Source organism: Acipenser ruthenus, chromosome 4 (assembly GCF_902713425.1).
Source record: "Acipenser ruthenus chromosome 4, fAciRut3.2 maternal haplotype, whole genome shotgun sequence".
Classification (NCBI taxonomy): Eukaryota; Metazoa; Chordata; class Actinopteri; order Acipenseriformes; family Acipenseridae; genus Acipenser; species Acipenser ruthenus.
This window is the reverse complement of record NC_081192.1, coordinates 58,601,856-58,616,545: the sequence shown is the minus strand read 5'-3', so window position 1 is coordinate 58,616,545 and position 14,690 is coordinate 58,601,856. Positions and strand designations below refer to the sequence as shown.

The window sequence follows — 14,690 nt, the reverse complement described above, 5'->3', positions numbered from 1 at the left end:
TTTACATTCCCTAAACAGGCATTTTCTAGAATTGATTTTAAAAAAAGCAATTGAAAATGGAAGTGCAGTGAAAACTGCAATTGACCCTATCCCTGATTGCTGTGTTGTAAATATAAACACCATGCACCTCACTGTTATTAAAGCAGGCTGCACTATGAGGACAGTAATCATTGTGTGTAACTACAGTTTGTCAGTGTATTGCAGTGTGTGCATGACACAGGCCTGGTTTGTTTGGACATAAGGTGCATTATGAGGACTGGTTGAGAACATTCTTATGCATCTCTGGATCAGTGAATACATGTATAACTAGTTACTGAATACTACTGTACATGCATATTTACATAAAGCATGGCCAATCTAATCTACAATGTCATTATTTCTTTGCAGCAGACCTGTGAGGATGACCCATCGTGTCAGTCTGAGACTGCCACATTTCAGGCATCAGTCAAAGGTGTTGAACAGGTAAGATTTCAAGTATTGGTCATATTGGAATTGCTTGTATTTAGTAGATGTTCTGCAGTTAGCTTCAGCCCAAAACAGACAATTGATGCAGCCTATTTTAGAGTGACACACTTAACTGTCTGACACTGCAGTGTTCACCTTATTGAAAGGCGGAAATCTGGGCAGGCTGAGGACTCTCTTGTTGCTGGGCAGAGGCGTTAGCTCTGGTCTCAGCCCGGCATGTGCGTTTAATAGAAGACGGGCTGGAGAAGTATCTAAAATGGGTCTTAAAAGATTTCATGAGAGAGACAAGTCAAAACTTCATGAAGATGTTGCCAAGGGGCTAACAGGATTTGAGCAAAAGCTGTGTAACCATTTCAGCAGAATTGAAATAATGGGGAAAAGGGGACGTAAGGTAGCAGTCCTTCTAACTCCCAACATGGTCAAGGCAATGGCACTGCTGGTGGACAAGAGAAGAGAGTGTGGTGTAAGTGACACCAATGAGTTTTTGTTTGGCCGACCAAAATGTTGGAGTCATTACAGGGGACAGGACTGGATTTATGCCAGTCAATGCGGAGCGAAGAATCCAGAACATCTGAGGTCCACACAGTTGCGTAAACATGTGGCTACCCTTTCACAAATCCTCAGTCTCAAGAGGAACGAACTGGACCAACTAGCAAACTTTCTGGGTCATGATATCAGAGTCCACCGAGATTATTATCGTCTACCCGAAGCAACTACACAATTAGCAAAAATTTCTAAACTCCTTTTATCCATGGAAAAAGGATGTCTACCAAATCTCCAGGGCAGATCTCTTGATGATATTGAAATTGAAGGTATGTATCTGCTCTTACTGCAGGAGACCTACAAAAATAAAATTAGGTTAATTATTTTAATTAGTGAAAAAGTTTTGTTTTCATTTTCGGAACCAGGGAAACACATAAGCTTGCACATAAATAATTAGTTGAAATATTATAATATGCATATTATATAAAAAAAAATACATATTATGAATGTGTTTCCTTCAGTTTTAGTTGTCTTCAATCCCAATCAAATTCTGGCACTTTCCAGATTAAATGGATGTTACTGACAGCAAGGAAGATGATGGCAATGACAGCAGTGGAACTGAAGCCAATGAGGTTTTGGATGGTGTCCTTGGAGTTAATGGTATGGACAATTCTTTTAAACTATACATAAGTTAAGGCTCTTATGAGGACAAGAAGAAGACAGATATAACGGTATGTTTATACTATGAAGATATTAATTTACTTACTTTGAATCTCTACATGTAAAGTACCTTTGGATCATTTTTGCTTACACCTGCTATTATTTCTCACTTAAAATGAAGTTTATCCAGATATAAAGTTGATTGGCAGAGCTCTTTGGGTAATAGTCTACTTGATGTAACCTAATGATTATGTCATGTCCTTATTGTAATTCTGATAATACCACAACCGAAAAGTCCAGAAAATGTGCTAAGTATAATAGAGAAATTCAAGCACAGAACTTAACAAATAGTGTGACCTGCTTTTAGACATTTTCATTTTCATAACTGCAATGTTTATCTTGCTGTTACTTAAAACCTGCACAACAATGCATACAAACACTATCAAATTATTTGCTTGTTTAATTTCTACAGGAAAAAGAAATCGACAGCAGGTTGTTTTGGAAGGAGGCGGCACATAATTCTTGTGGTATGTGAACTTCATGAGTCTATTAGATCTGGAAAGTATTTATACAAGTGAATTAACATGCATTTTCTGTTATTTACATTATTACTGCATTTTATTAGTCATTGTTTAAGTTTGAAATTAAAGCATTGCATTTCTTTTATAGTTATTGGTCCTGACAGTGTTGCTAAAGAGAGCTGTACTACAAAGAAGAAAGCCAAAAGGCCATGGACAAAGGAAGAGAATATGGCAGTTCTGAAGCACTTTAAAAGACACATTTCCAAAGGACAACTGGCTACAGTCAGAATGTCAGCAGTGCAAAATGGCTGAACATCCTGTTTTAGAAAGCCGAACAATACAAAATATAAGAGACTTTGTGAGAAACGGGGCTAATGTTTAAGAGGCAAACTACAGTTAATTGAATATACACAATACAAGTAAAGTGAACAGTAAAATAATTATAGGGAACAGAGCAAGCTGTATCAGTGATTGTATGTAACGATAGCCTTTGAGCCATGTGATCTTTGGAAGCCTTTATAGCTGCAAGCATCTCTAGTTATAATTATTTTTATTGTGCATACACTGTAGTTTGCAATGTGATGCAATTTGCTGTGTGAAATTTTTTTTTTATAATAATCTTTTCCTTAGATTACACATTTTGTAACAAGCTTGCAACCAGAAAGTTAGGGGTTCAGATTTTGGATGGGCCACTGTCATTTGTCCATATGCAAGCTGCTTTGTTTATGTTGTAAAATTGTATTGAACACTGACTCTGAGTCTGACCTTAGCTTAGTGTGTTTAAGTGATTTGTACCAGACGCTGACCTGTTAAGGTATTTTATTCATTTTTTAACAGCAATGAAATTATATTTTTAAGTTTCTAACATCTGCTTATTTCATTTTTTTACAAAACAATACTATTTTGGTTTTCATTCTATAGCTGACCTGTACTGAATTATAGTCTTAACAAACCAATTTTGTCTTCCTCACAGTACACGATCATGTCTGTGTGTTGTGTATGGACTGTCCTGGTAAAACACGTCAGTCCTCATAATACAGTACACGATCATGTCTGTGTGTTGTGTATGGACTGTCCTGGTAAAACACGTCAGTCCACATAATACAGTACACGATCATGTCTGTGTGTTGTGTATGGACTGTCCTGGTAAAACACGTCAGTCCTCATAAACACTCATCATGTCATGTCCCCATAAGACTGTAAAATGTCAGTTTAAGTTCCAGAGCTCAAAACAGAAATTTGAACAGATATGTATCTTATTCATATATACATTATTTAAGAGAAGCTATACATTGTTTGTATAACCTCACCAAGTAATGTCGTTAATAGCATTACTTACTGACGAACATGCTACAAATATAAAAATGTGATTGCACTTGAATGTCAGTCTAACTGGAATAGATGCATATCATTAAATCAACAGAAAATTAATGAAAAAAAAAGATTTTAAAGATTATAACATACCATAAGCATTAGAAAAGCACATGGTAGACTCAACCTTACCTGTAAATGGCACGCCAAGAATTAGTTCCTTCTATCATGTTTGACAATTCATCATTTTTTAATATCACAAATCAATATTACATTATTTACAAAGTATATTACAAAACACCATGCTGGTAGATAGTGTATTCAAATGTATTTCACATAAAAAAATTAATAAATAAATAAAAACATGAAAGGATTACAAGGTATTACAAAGTCCTCTAATTTTTAATTAAACTGACTACGCACATTTAAATTTTCACCATTGGGTTATGATAATTTATCGTTGTTTAAAATACTGTTTTGTTATTATTAATATAAATAGTTTAATTTACTGATTCATTCTTAAATAGCACAATGTTATATACTACCTCAAAATCTAATTTTATTTGTTACATTTTAAAATGTTGTTCACAACATTACTAACTCCATTATAAATGAAAATACCTTTATACTTCACTAACAATACCTTTATACTTTAACAATACCATTATTATAACAGAGGCAGTCAGAAGAAATCCCGCGACTTCCCATGTCACCGATGCCGAAGTAGAGAAGGTCGTAAAGGAATGGTTAAAGTACTCTGGTGACAGGGATGGAGGCAGAAAGAGACGAACTCTTAGAACGGCATTTCAACACGAAAATTAAAATGGCGTCACATGAAATGCCTCCCCACTCCCCCAACTAATTTGCATTATGTCTCTTCCCCCCCGACACATGAAAAGTATTGTATGCTTATGAAAAGTATTCCCTCTGTTATTTTTTTTGCGGATTAATTGTGAATTAAATACCTGTGTTGGTGCATACTTAGTTGTTAGTAAAATAAAAAAGTGTTATTAGGGCAGCAGTGTGGAGTAATGGTTAGGGCTCTGGACTCCTGACCGGAGGGTTGTGGATTCAATCCCCAGTGGGGGACACTGCTGTTGTACCCTTGAGCAAGGTACTTTACCTAGATTGCTCCAGTAAAAACCCAACTGTATAAATGGGTAATTGTATGTAAAAATAATGTGATATATGTATAATGTGAAATAATGTATAATGTGATATCTTGTAACAATTGTAAGTCGCCCTGAATAAGGGTGTCTGCTAAGAAATAAATAATAATAATAATAATAATAATAATAATAATAATAATAATAATAATAATAATTTTATGTTTACATGTTCTTTGTTAAATTGCAATTATTATTTTTGTGCCAACGTTGGCCCGATGAGCAAAATGACATTGGCCCGCCGTCAGTTGCCAACGGAGAGCCAAACAAACTGCCGACGTAAGCCCAATGTTGGCCCAACTAAAAATTGCTGTCTGGGGTTAGTCCCTTTTAATATAAAACTCAAACCTGGAGCCAGGTCACACAGCATTAATACAAGTACTTGGAGGAAGGGAAGCATTGGGGGGTCAATAGTTGGAGACGGAAGAAATCACAGTAAAACAGGTATTCTTGCAAAAACAGAAGATAAAAAGATAGTGTGAGAAGGAGGGGTGTGTGATGGAATAAATCAACACAAGTCTCAGGAGTTTTTAGTGCAACAAAGAGTGTATTTGGATTGGTCAACGTGTGCTGATGAAACAAACACACACACACTATTTACAATTATGTACAGCAATAACTACAATGTTCTTTGTTGACAATCCCTCAGTCCAGCCATGCTTTCTAGCGTGGTAATGCGTTCGCGCACCAGTGGGTTGGTTTTGGTCACTCACTCTCTCCGCAGTGCCAGCTTCTCTCGTAACCTCCACTCGGGTCTGTGTATAGACATTGGTTTGGGGAAAACACAACACCATCATCTGCTCTTTCTCGATGTTACTCTCTAGTCCTCTGCACGTCCAGACTCCACCGTCAACCAGAGATCTCCCACTACTCCACACAGTTCCCCTTATGTACCCTAGGCCATGCCTATATCAATCCATCACAGCCAACCATTATTCAGTTGTGTGTGTGACCTAACCCGGCTTTAATATTAGCGCAACCTGAAACACCTCTATTTCCAACCTTCCCAAGATGGCTGCCTCAACTGGACCCTAAGACATGCTCCACCTTAGTGAGGTCACGTGAGAAGCTCCCATTAGTGCCGCCAACTGTCGGGAGGCCAGATTTCACTTTTCCAGCCTTCACCTTGCCACACACCCATCCCCCCACTCCCGTACCGACCTGGTGCTAAAGTCACCGAACCGCTACTGAACCGACCTGGTATAGCCCCGGTACTGTCCTGAGTCTGATCCTGTACCATACCCTACCAACCCGGTACTGTCCTGGTTCCGACCTAGTGCGACAGTCACCGAACCGGTACCAAACCGACCTGGTACCCTTCCCGACTCTGACCCTGTACCGTACTGTACTGGCCCGGTAGTAAAGTCACCGAATCAGTACCAAACCAACCCGGTACTGTAAAGTACTGACCAGGTGCTACAATCACCTGAACCGGTGCCAAACTGTCCCAGTACTAAAGTCACCGAACCAGTACCAAACCGACCTGTTACCGTCGCTCTGACCTGGTACCATACCGTACCATCCTGGTGCTAAAGTCACCAAACTGGTACGGAACTGACCGGTGCTAAAGTCACCAAAGCAGTACCAAACCAACCTGGTACCATACCGACCCAGTGATACGATCCCCAAACCGACCCGGTACCGTACCAGGACCATCCCAGCTCTGACCTTGTACCATACCCTGTAACATACCGTATCAACCCAGTTCCGACCCGGTACCGTAAAGTACTGCCCCAGTGCTAAAAGTCACAGAATCGGTACTAAACCGACCCGGTTCCGACCCGGTGTTGTTGTTCAGGTCTTGAACAGCCCCATTGTCTTTAAGCAGACTGAGGCAGCACCTGTACATTGTTACTGTACACTGTGTTGCTACTTGCATAATGCCTAGATTTTATCCCTGCAACACATGCAAGACCAGTCTGCCTGTTGAGGACATCACCGTCTGGTAGAGAGGTGGCTGCATCCTCAAACCTTGGTTCTGTGCCAAGGGAGAGTGGACGACGCACCCGGGAATGTAGCCCACAGGAAGCTGTTTTCACCGTCTTCCTCATCCTCCTCTGCCTCTCATTTCTCTTGAGGAAGAAGAAAAAGAGTTGCCATTCCAAGCGATCAGATGGAGAAGCTCAGGTGCTCGCAGAGTTACTGTGTGAACATTTGGTGCCACCTGTCCCCTTGGGAGCGCAGATTGGCAACAGGATGACATGCTCTCCCTCGCCGCTTCTGCGGTTAAGCTCTTCCTGTTGGCAGAGCTTCTGCCACTGATCAAGAGGGCCACTGCAGTCTGTGATATAAAAAGTACAATTTATATTTGCTTATATGAGAATATACCCATTGAATGTAATCCTAAAACAAACTCATCTCATAACAGAGAAATTTGTTTAGAGAAAATCCCTGCTGTGTTGGTCAGCCAGACTTAAGTGGATTAAAAACTGGGAAGACTCCTGCTATGAAGATTGGCTAGGCTTGACTTTGTTAAACAAATGCTGATCTTTATCAGATTAAATACCAAGCTTCAAACAATGTGTTTCACACTTGAGGCAATAAATTCCAAGTTACGAGACATCATGTCTGAAGGAATGTGTATTCCATACTAAATCTGGTCAAAATGGTGTCATACAGGCATGTGGTGGACGATGGAGATGGTTCAGTTTGTAATTAAATACATTGATATTTTGCACAAAGTATGTTAACTGTTCTGCGATGGACTGGTGTCCCGTCCAGGGTGTAGTCTCGCCTTGCGCCCTGTGTATGCCGGGTTATGCTCCGGCTCACCGTGACCCTGTAAAGGAGTAAGCGGTTAATGATAATGGATGGATGGATGGATGTTAACTGTTATAAAAACAGTATTTTGTGAACTATGTACAAACATAGAAAATATAGTGTAATAAAAGCCTTACTTAAATCACTTAAATCATTCAGGAAATTAGTTAAAATATAATTATTTCATTAGAATGGTAATTGTGGGATTTATATGATTTATTTTGGTACTGCATTGTGTGAAAACACATCAGGAAAATAGAAATGTCATTATTAAGTAAACATGAATAACTTAGGAAAAGTTATTTCACAAAAGAGTATTTTTAACTGAATGCATTTTATGTGATGTACTATGCTTTGTTTGAATGAAGAGGGATGGTACTTTGTAATGAAGTTATGATTTCATCCTGCTTACATTCAAAATATCCAATCATTGAAATGATAATAGGCAATGTCACCAGAAGGCAGGTCGTCACCACAGATGCATCCAGCCTGGGCTGGGGTGCTATGTGGAATGGCAGGGGTAAGCAAGGTGTGTGGAACCCCCTTGGCAGGATCTCCACATAAATGTTTTGGAGCTGCTGACAGTTTACATAGCCTTGTAGCATCTTTTGCAGGGGGTTCAAGGGAGACATGTGCTTGTCCGCATGGACAACATAAAAGTGCTGGCGTACATAAACCACCAGGGCAGCCTCAGGGCTCGCAGTCTCCATCGCGTGGCCCGCAAGCTTTTGCTCTGGGCACACAAGAACCTCCTCTCACTGCAGGCAGTACACCTGTCTGGTGTGACAAACTGGATGGTGAACATCCTCTCAAGTGGAGTTCCCTGCACTTCAGAATGGAGGCTTAACCCCGAGGTGGTGAGCGTCATTTGGGAGAGATTCGGGAGAGCAGAGATAGATCTCATTGCCTCCCAGGAATCAACCCACTGTCCCTTCTGGTTATGCATAAAAGGAAGTGGGGACCCGCAAGCGATAGATGCCTTGGCATACCAGTGGCCGAGGCAACTGTTATATGCCTTCCCACCGCTCACCATGCTCCCACTGTGTCTGGAGAAAATGGTAGTGCGCCAGCAGGAGTCTGCAACTTGCGTTTGCCCTCCCCCGGGTCTAGTTCACTATTACGGCAGATAACTCTCATCTGGACAGTGCTCTTTTCCAGTAAAAAAATTTAAAAAAGTTCTATCCCGAGTTGAGATAGTTTTGTTATTGTATTATTATTTTTGTGTATTCAGTGTTGTTTTACATTACTGTATACCCTTTCCCTTGTTTTTCTTTATCTTACAGAAAACGGGATCGAGTTCTGTGGGCTCACAGGACATAGTACAGAGGTACTTCAGGCTTGAAGATAACCTGTAACTGTGGATCTACTGAGTGTAGTACTCGTTCATTCCACAGTTACACAGTCTTCTTGGCTGTACAGTTAGCTAGCGTGCATCTCTTCGTGAGATCTCCTGCTTTTTTGTGGGATTGCTGGCTGCTGTTGTGCATTAGCACAAGGTTAGCGTTTTTTTCTTCTTGTACCTTGGTACCAGAGCTGATGCAACCTTTGAAAGTGTAGTACTGTTACACAGTCTTCTTCACTGTACAGTTAGCTGGCGTGCATCTCTTCGTGAGATCTCTTGCTTTTTGTGGGATTGCTGACTGCTGCTGTTGTGCATTAGCGCAAGGTTAGCGTTATTTCTTCTTTGTACCTTGATACCAGAGTTGACGCAAACTTTGAGTTATTAACTCTATATTTATTTTTATTTTTTTTATTTTAGTCATTGCCAATTAGTTTTTATTATTTTCTCCCCAATTTGAAATGCCCAATTATTTTTAGGGTCAGCTCACCGCTACCACCCCTGCGCTGACTCGGGAGGGTCGAGGATGAACACACGCTGTCCTCCGAAGCGTGTGCCGTCTGCCGCCCGCTTCTTTACACTATGCAGACTCACCATGCAGCCGCCTCAGAGCTACAGCGTCGAAGGACAACGCAGCTCTGGGCAGCTTACAGGCAAGCCCGCAGGCGCCCGGCCAGACTACAGGGGTCGCTGGTGCGCGGCGAGCCGAGGACACCCTGGCCGACCTAACCCTCCCTCCCCCCGGACGACGCTCAGCCAATTGAGCGCCGCCCCCTGGGAGCTCCCGTCCACGGTCGGCTGTGGAATAGCCTGGACTGGAACCGGTGACGTCCAGGCTATAGAGCGCATCCTGCACTCTAGTGAGTGCTTTTACTGGATGCGCCACTTGGGAGCCCCAAGTTATTAACTCTATATTGAGACAGTACCGCGTCTCAATACCGCGTTTTCATACGCTTGGTACTTACACTACCGCATTTGCATACGCTTCGGTACTAGCGCTACCACGTTTTTCACTACCCTTCAGTACCGATGGTAGGTATTTGTATTTGGTACCCAGACTGGTTCATACCAGGTCTGTTGATACCAACTACCCAGAACTGACGTTCGGTACCAGGTTTGGTACCAAGCTAACTGGTTAGGCTTGATACCAGTAATATTTTTATTGGTACCCAGACTAGTTATACTAAGTCTGTTGGTACCAACTCCCTCAGTACCTAGAACAAACGCTTAGTACCAGGTTCAATGCCAAGCTAACTGTAGGTAATACTTTACATTGTGTACCCAGACTAGTTTTTACTAAGTCTGTTGATACCAACGTCTCGGTACCTACACTACTATGTTTCACGGTTGCATTGATTGTGGCCACGAAAGATGTGTGCGCTGCTAAGGTCAGGAACACGCAGAGCGAGCTCTGGTGGACCCTGCCTTTTGTGCATAGTGCGCTGTTTTCAGCAAGCGATCACTACGGTCCAGGCTGATGCGCCAGTCGAGTGATAGCTCCATTACCCCGCACAGTTACCTCCTACAGAGGCAGCTGGTAGCAGTAGGGGGCGCTCTAGGGAGCGCAGTTCTGGAGAGCGCTGCTCCAAGGAGCGCTATTCCAGCCATTTCAGGGAGCTTAACCAGAGGCGTCGCTCCGCTGAGCGCGGTGCCAGGGCACGTGGCTCCAAAGAGTCCGCCTTCAGGAAGCACAGGAGAAGGAGTCCCTCTTCTTCCACCTCACCCTCTTCTTCTCCTGCTTCTTCTCCTTTCCCGAGGAGTAAGAAGAGAAGGAACAAGTCCCGATCATCGGACCGCTGGCAGTATATGTGTGAGATGTTCCAGCAACATCAGTCAACTTTGACCCAGTGTTGCATGAGCGGTCTCTGCCAGTGCAGGCACCTGCTGTGGTGCAAGCACCTGTTGTGATACGAGCACCTGTTGCTCCACCTTCACAAATGGCTTCTCTCTCCCCCCCTCCGCCACCAGAACCGGCAGAGGTTGAATTGGGGGGGGGGGGGATGGAGGATTCCCTCTCTGTCCTCGCTTCAGAAGGAGCTGAGGAGCGCAAGGAGTTTTTTTCAGAGGAGCCAGCGTTGGACTCGCTGCCTCTGATTCCCTTGCCTAGGCAGCTCATACCTACAATACATGTTTGGTGGCTTACCATAGCCACATTTGGAGCTCCGCTGCTGAGGGGGGACTTACCCTCGATCAGACAGAGGAGCTGCGGCTGATCTCCCGAATGTTGCTACGGCTACCTAAGCTTCTGAGCCAAGCAACAGGGCAGAGTATGGCAGCATTGGTGGCTGCGCGCCGTCAGCTGTGGCTTTCTCAAGCCAGGCTGACGGAGAGTAACAAAGCTGCTCTGCTGGATGCGCCCATCACACCAGGGCATACATTCGGCCCTGCAGTGGACGACTTGTTGCTACTGTTCAAAGCGGCAAGGGAAGCAACAAAGGCGTTCAGTGACCTTGCCCCTGAGCCAGCACCACCGCCTAAGAAGCAGTGGTATCAGACAACCTGTATCTGAGCCGCAGGCGGTTCAAGATGTAGACCTTGCGACAGCTGTCGCAGTTCATCAGGCCGGGCGACTGGTTCACAACAGTGGACTTGCAGGACGCCTACTTCCACATTCCCATAAAACCAGGGCACCAGAAGTATCATCGGTTCGCCTTTCAAGGGAAGGGCTACGAGTTCCGTGTACTGCCGTTCGGCCTATCCCTAGCGCCACGCATTTTCACGAAATGCATGGACGCTATCCTGGCCACTCTGAGACTGAAGGGTATCAGAGTTCTAAACTACCTGGACGACTGGCTCATTTGTGTGGAGTCGCCAGGTCAGGCGCAGCAACACACGGAACTTGTCACTGATCACCTATCCAGACTTGGTCTGAAGGCAAATCATGCGAAAAGTCAACTAACGCCAGCTCAGGTAGAGCTCTACTTGGGTCTGAGTCTGGACTCCCAGTCCATGACAGCAGCGCTGTCGGACGACAGGGTGTTAAGTATATCAGCCTGCCTAGACCTATTCTAGTTAGACAGAGCTTTACCAGTGGTGACATTCCAGAAGCTTCTGGGCCTGATGGCAGCAGCCTCTCAATCCCTTCCCCAGGGCCTCCTGCATATGTGGCCCCTCCAGGCCTGGTTCAACAGGATGGTCCCTCACCCAATGCTGAACCGCAACCGTTTGGTGACAGTGTCCAGATATCGTTTCCGGACTCTCTCTTGGTGGAAACAACCGACCCACCTACGCCTAGGCGTCAGGCTGGGAGCGGTCACGAGAAGAGAAGTCGTTACCATCGACGCCTCCAACCACGGTTGGGGCGGAGTGTGGAACGGTCGGGATGCACAAGGGGTGTGGCGGCCTCCGAGGCGGGGCCAACACATAAATCTTCTAGAACTGCAGTTCTTTCTAGAAGAGATCAGGCAGAGACACGTGCTTGTCCGGATGGACAACACGACAGTGGTGACTTACATCAACCACCAGGGTGGTACAAGATCACCCAGTCTCAACAGGGTGGTCACCATGCTTCTGGTCTGGGCTCACACCCACCTCCTCTCACTCCGAGCGGTACACCTACCCGGAGTGGTGAACATTGCCGCAGACCTCCTCTCAAGGCAGGTTCCCGGATGGCTCAGATTGGAGACTCCATCCCGAGGTTGTGAGCCTCATATAGGAACAGTTTGGGAGAGCAGAGATCGACCTCTTTGCCTCCCGGGAGTCGACACATTGCACCCTGTGGTTCTCCATAAGAAGAGACAAAGGGTGTCTAGGGGTCGACGCATTGGCTCATCAGTGGCCAGCGCGTCCACTATATGCATTTCCACCGATAGCCTTGCTACCGCTGTGTCTGGAGAAGATCAGACAGAACAGGGCCACAGTCCTACTAGTAGCACTTCACTGGCCCAAGAGAGCCTGGTTTGCCTCACTTATACAGCTCCTGTGCGGACAGCCTTGGCAGTTGCCCAGTCGCCGCGACCTGCTCAGCCAGGCGCAGGGCAGTCTCCATTTGAGCCATCTAGGTTTGTCTAATAGGGTGATTGACACCTTACAGAACACTAGGTCTGCCTCCACTCGTTCCCAGTATGGCTACAAGTGGGGCGTTTTTCAGACATGGTGTCTGTCGAAGGGAGAGGATCCCACGACATGCCCAATGGCAGTGATCTTGCAGTTTTTGCAAGACCTGCTGGATGATGGGAAGAGCCCTTCTTCTCTGAAAGTCTACCTGGCAGCTATTTCAGCTTGCCATGTGAAGATAGATTCAGTCTCCCCAGGAGCACATTTCCTGGCGGTTTTTGAAGGGAGCTAAGAGACCGTCCTCCAAGGAAGGACGTTGTTCTTCACTGGCAGTTGAATGTCGTGCTGAATGCACTGACAAAACCACCTTTTGAGCCCATGCATTCCGCAGAGCTAAAGCTTTTGTCTTTTAAGACAGCTTTTTTGTTGGCAGTCACTTCTGCTAAGTGAGTAAGTGAGCTGCAGGCACTATCTGTCGCCAAAGCCTGTTTATATTTTGCGAAGGGGCGGTCACGAGTGACACTCCGGACCAACCCTGCATATTTGCCGAAGAATATTTTGGCTTTCCATATCAATCAGTCGGTGGAGTTGGAGGCTTTTCACCCTCCTCCTTTCCCGTCCGACAGAGACAGAATGCTCCACACGCTATGCCCTGTCAGAGCGCTGGTGTACTATGTGGAGAGGACAAAAGGTTGGCGCCAGTCGGAGCAGCTCTTTGTTTGCTACGGTTCTCAGTCCCAAGGCCAGGCTCTGTCTAAACAGCGCCTGTCTAGGTGGCTAACGGAGACCGTGAACTTGCGAAGTTGCCACCCCCAGAGAAGATCATTGGCCATTCCACTAGAGGGCAGGCCACTTCTTGGGCGATGTTCCAGGGTGCATCTGTCATGGACATATGCAATGCAGCGGTGTGGGCGACCCCCCACGCGTTCACAAGGTTCTACAGGATGAACATCGTGGATCCGCTGTGTCCTGGGTTTGGATCAAGAGTGTTGAGGACTGCCTCAGAGGCCGTCCCCTCAACTAAGGATTGATCGTTAAGTAACTTGTCACCTTGTAGGACTGCTAGCACGGTTAGCTCAGAAGAGTCTTGCGCCTGTCCTCACGACAGATTGGGTATACTTACCCATTAGTGATGGTTAATATTTCGTACTTGAAAGAGAACGTTAGGTTATTATCATAACCCTGGTTCTATTTGTGGCAGTATTTGGGCCATGTATGTGGGCATGATAGGTTGGGCTGAGGTGAGTGCTCGGTGCTGACCTTCACATTGCACTTCTTTAGCTTTATTCATATCCTGACTTAAAGTCCTGTTTATCTTTTCTAACTCCTCTGTCATAATCTCGACTGCTGCTGTTGGGTTAAAAGGAGGTGGTTTGGTACCTCTTCTAGGCTGGGTTATCTTGGGTTTGGTCCCTGTACGTGTCTGCTCTGTGTGTTCTCTGGGACTCTGCCGAAAATCTTAAGATGGAGCCGTGGTCTCCCTCTGTACTGACCTGATGGCGGATGGACTGAGCATTCTCTACTTGCAGCTGCTTCAGCTGACTTACTCCTTTGCTTTCCTTGTTGCTGTTTCTTCCTTTCTTTGGATCTATTAGTACCTTTAATAAAAGGAACTGCCCTTACAAATGGTCCATCTTTCTTTTTTTCTGGTTAGTTCCCCCTTCTTCCTCTGACTCAGTGGTATAGAACTGATATTTTTAGGCGCTTTCCTGACTTACATCTTGCAGATCCTGCTCTCTCTAGAACTGCCCTGGTTCCTTCATTTCCACCAGAGGCAGCATTATGTTGCCTAACCTGTTCTGCTAACTCGTCTTCCTCTCTTAGGGTAGCTTCGTGAAACCCCCCTCTCATGAAATGAGTCATCAACACCACTTACTTTAGTATTTCCTATAAGACTACCCTGTCTATTTCTCAGAGATAATCTTTCAAGGATGTTAGTAACTGATTCTTCTAACTCCTCGTTTATCCTACTTAGTTCTTCTATTATAG

At 44.7% G+C, this 14,690-nt stretch overlaps 1 protein-coding gene across 1 annotated transcript in view; it reads left to right on the top strand.

Annotated features, from left to right (window-relative positions):
- The window catches only part of dnaaf11 (dynein axonemal assembly factor 11), a 134,738-nt gene extending 133,129 nt beyond the window's left edge, over nucleotides 1-1,609 (top strand). The window contains exon 14 of the mRNA XM_033998814.3: nucleotides 388-1,609. The gene's annotated coding sequence lies outside the window, so the exon portion shown is untranslated. The remainder of the gene's footprint in view (nucleotides 1-387) is intronic.
- Nucleotides 1,610-14,690: the final 13,081 nt, after the last annotated feature.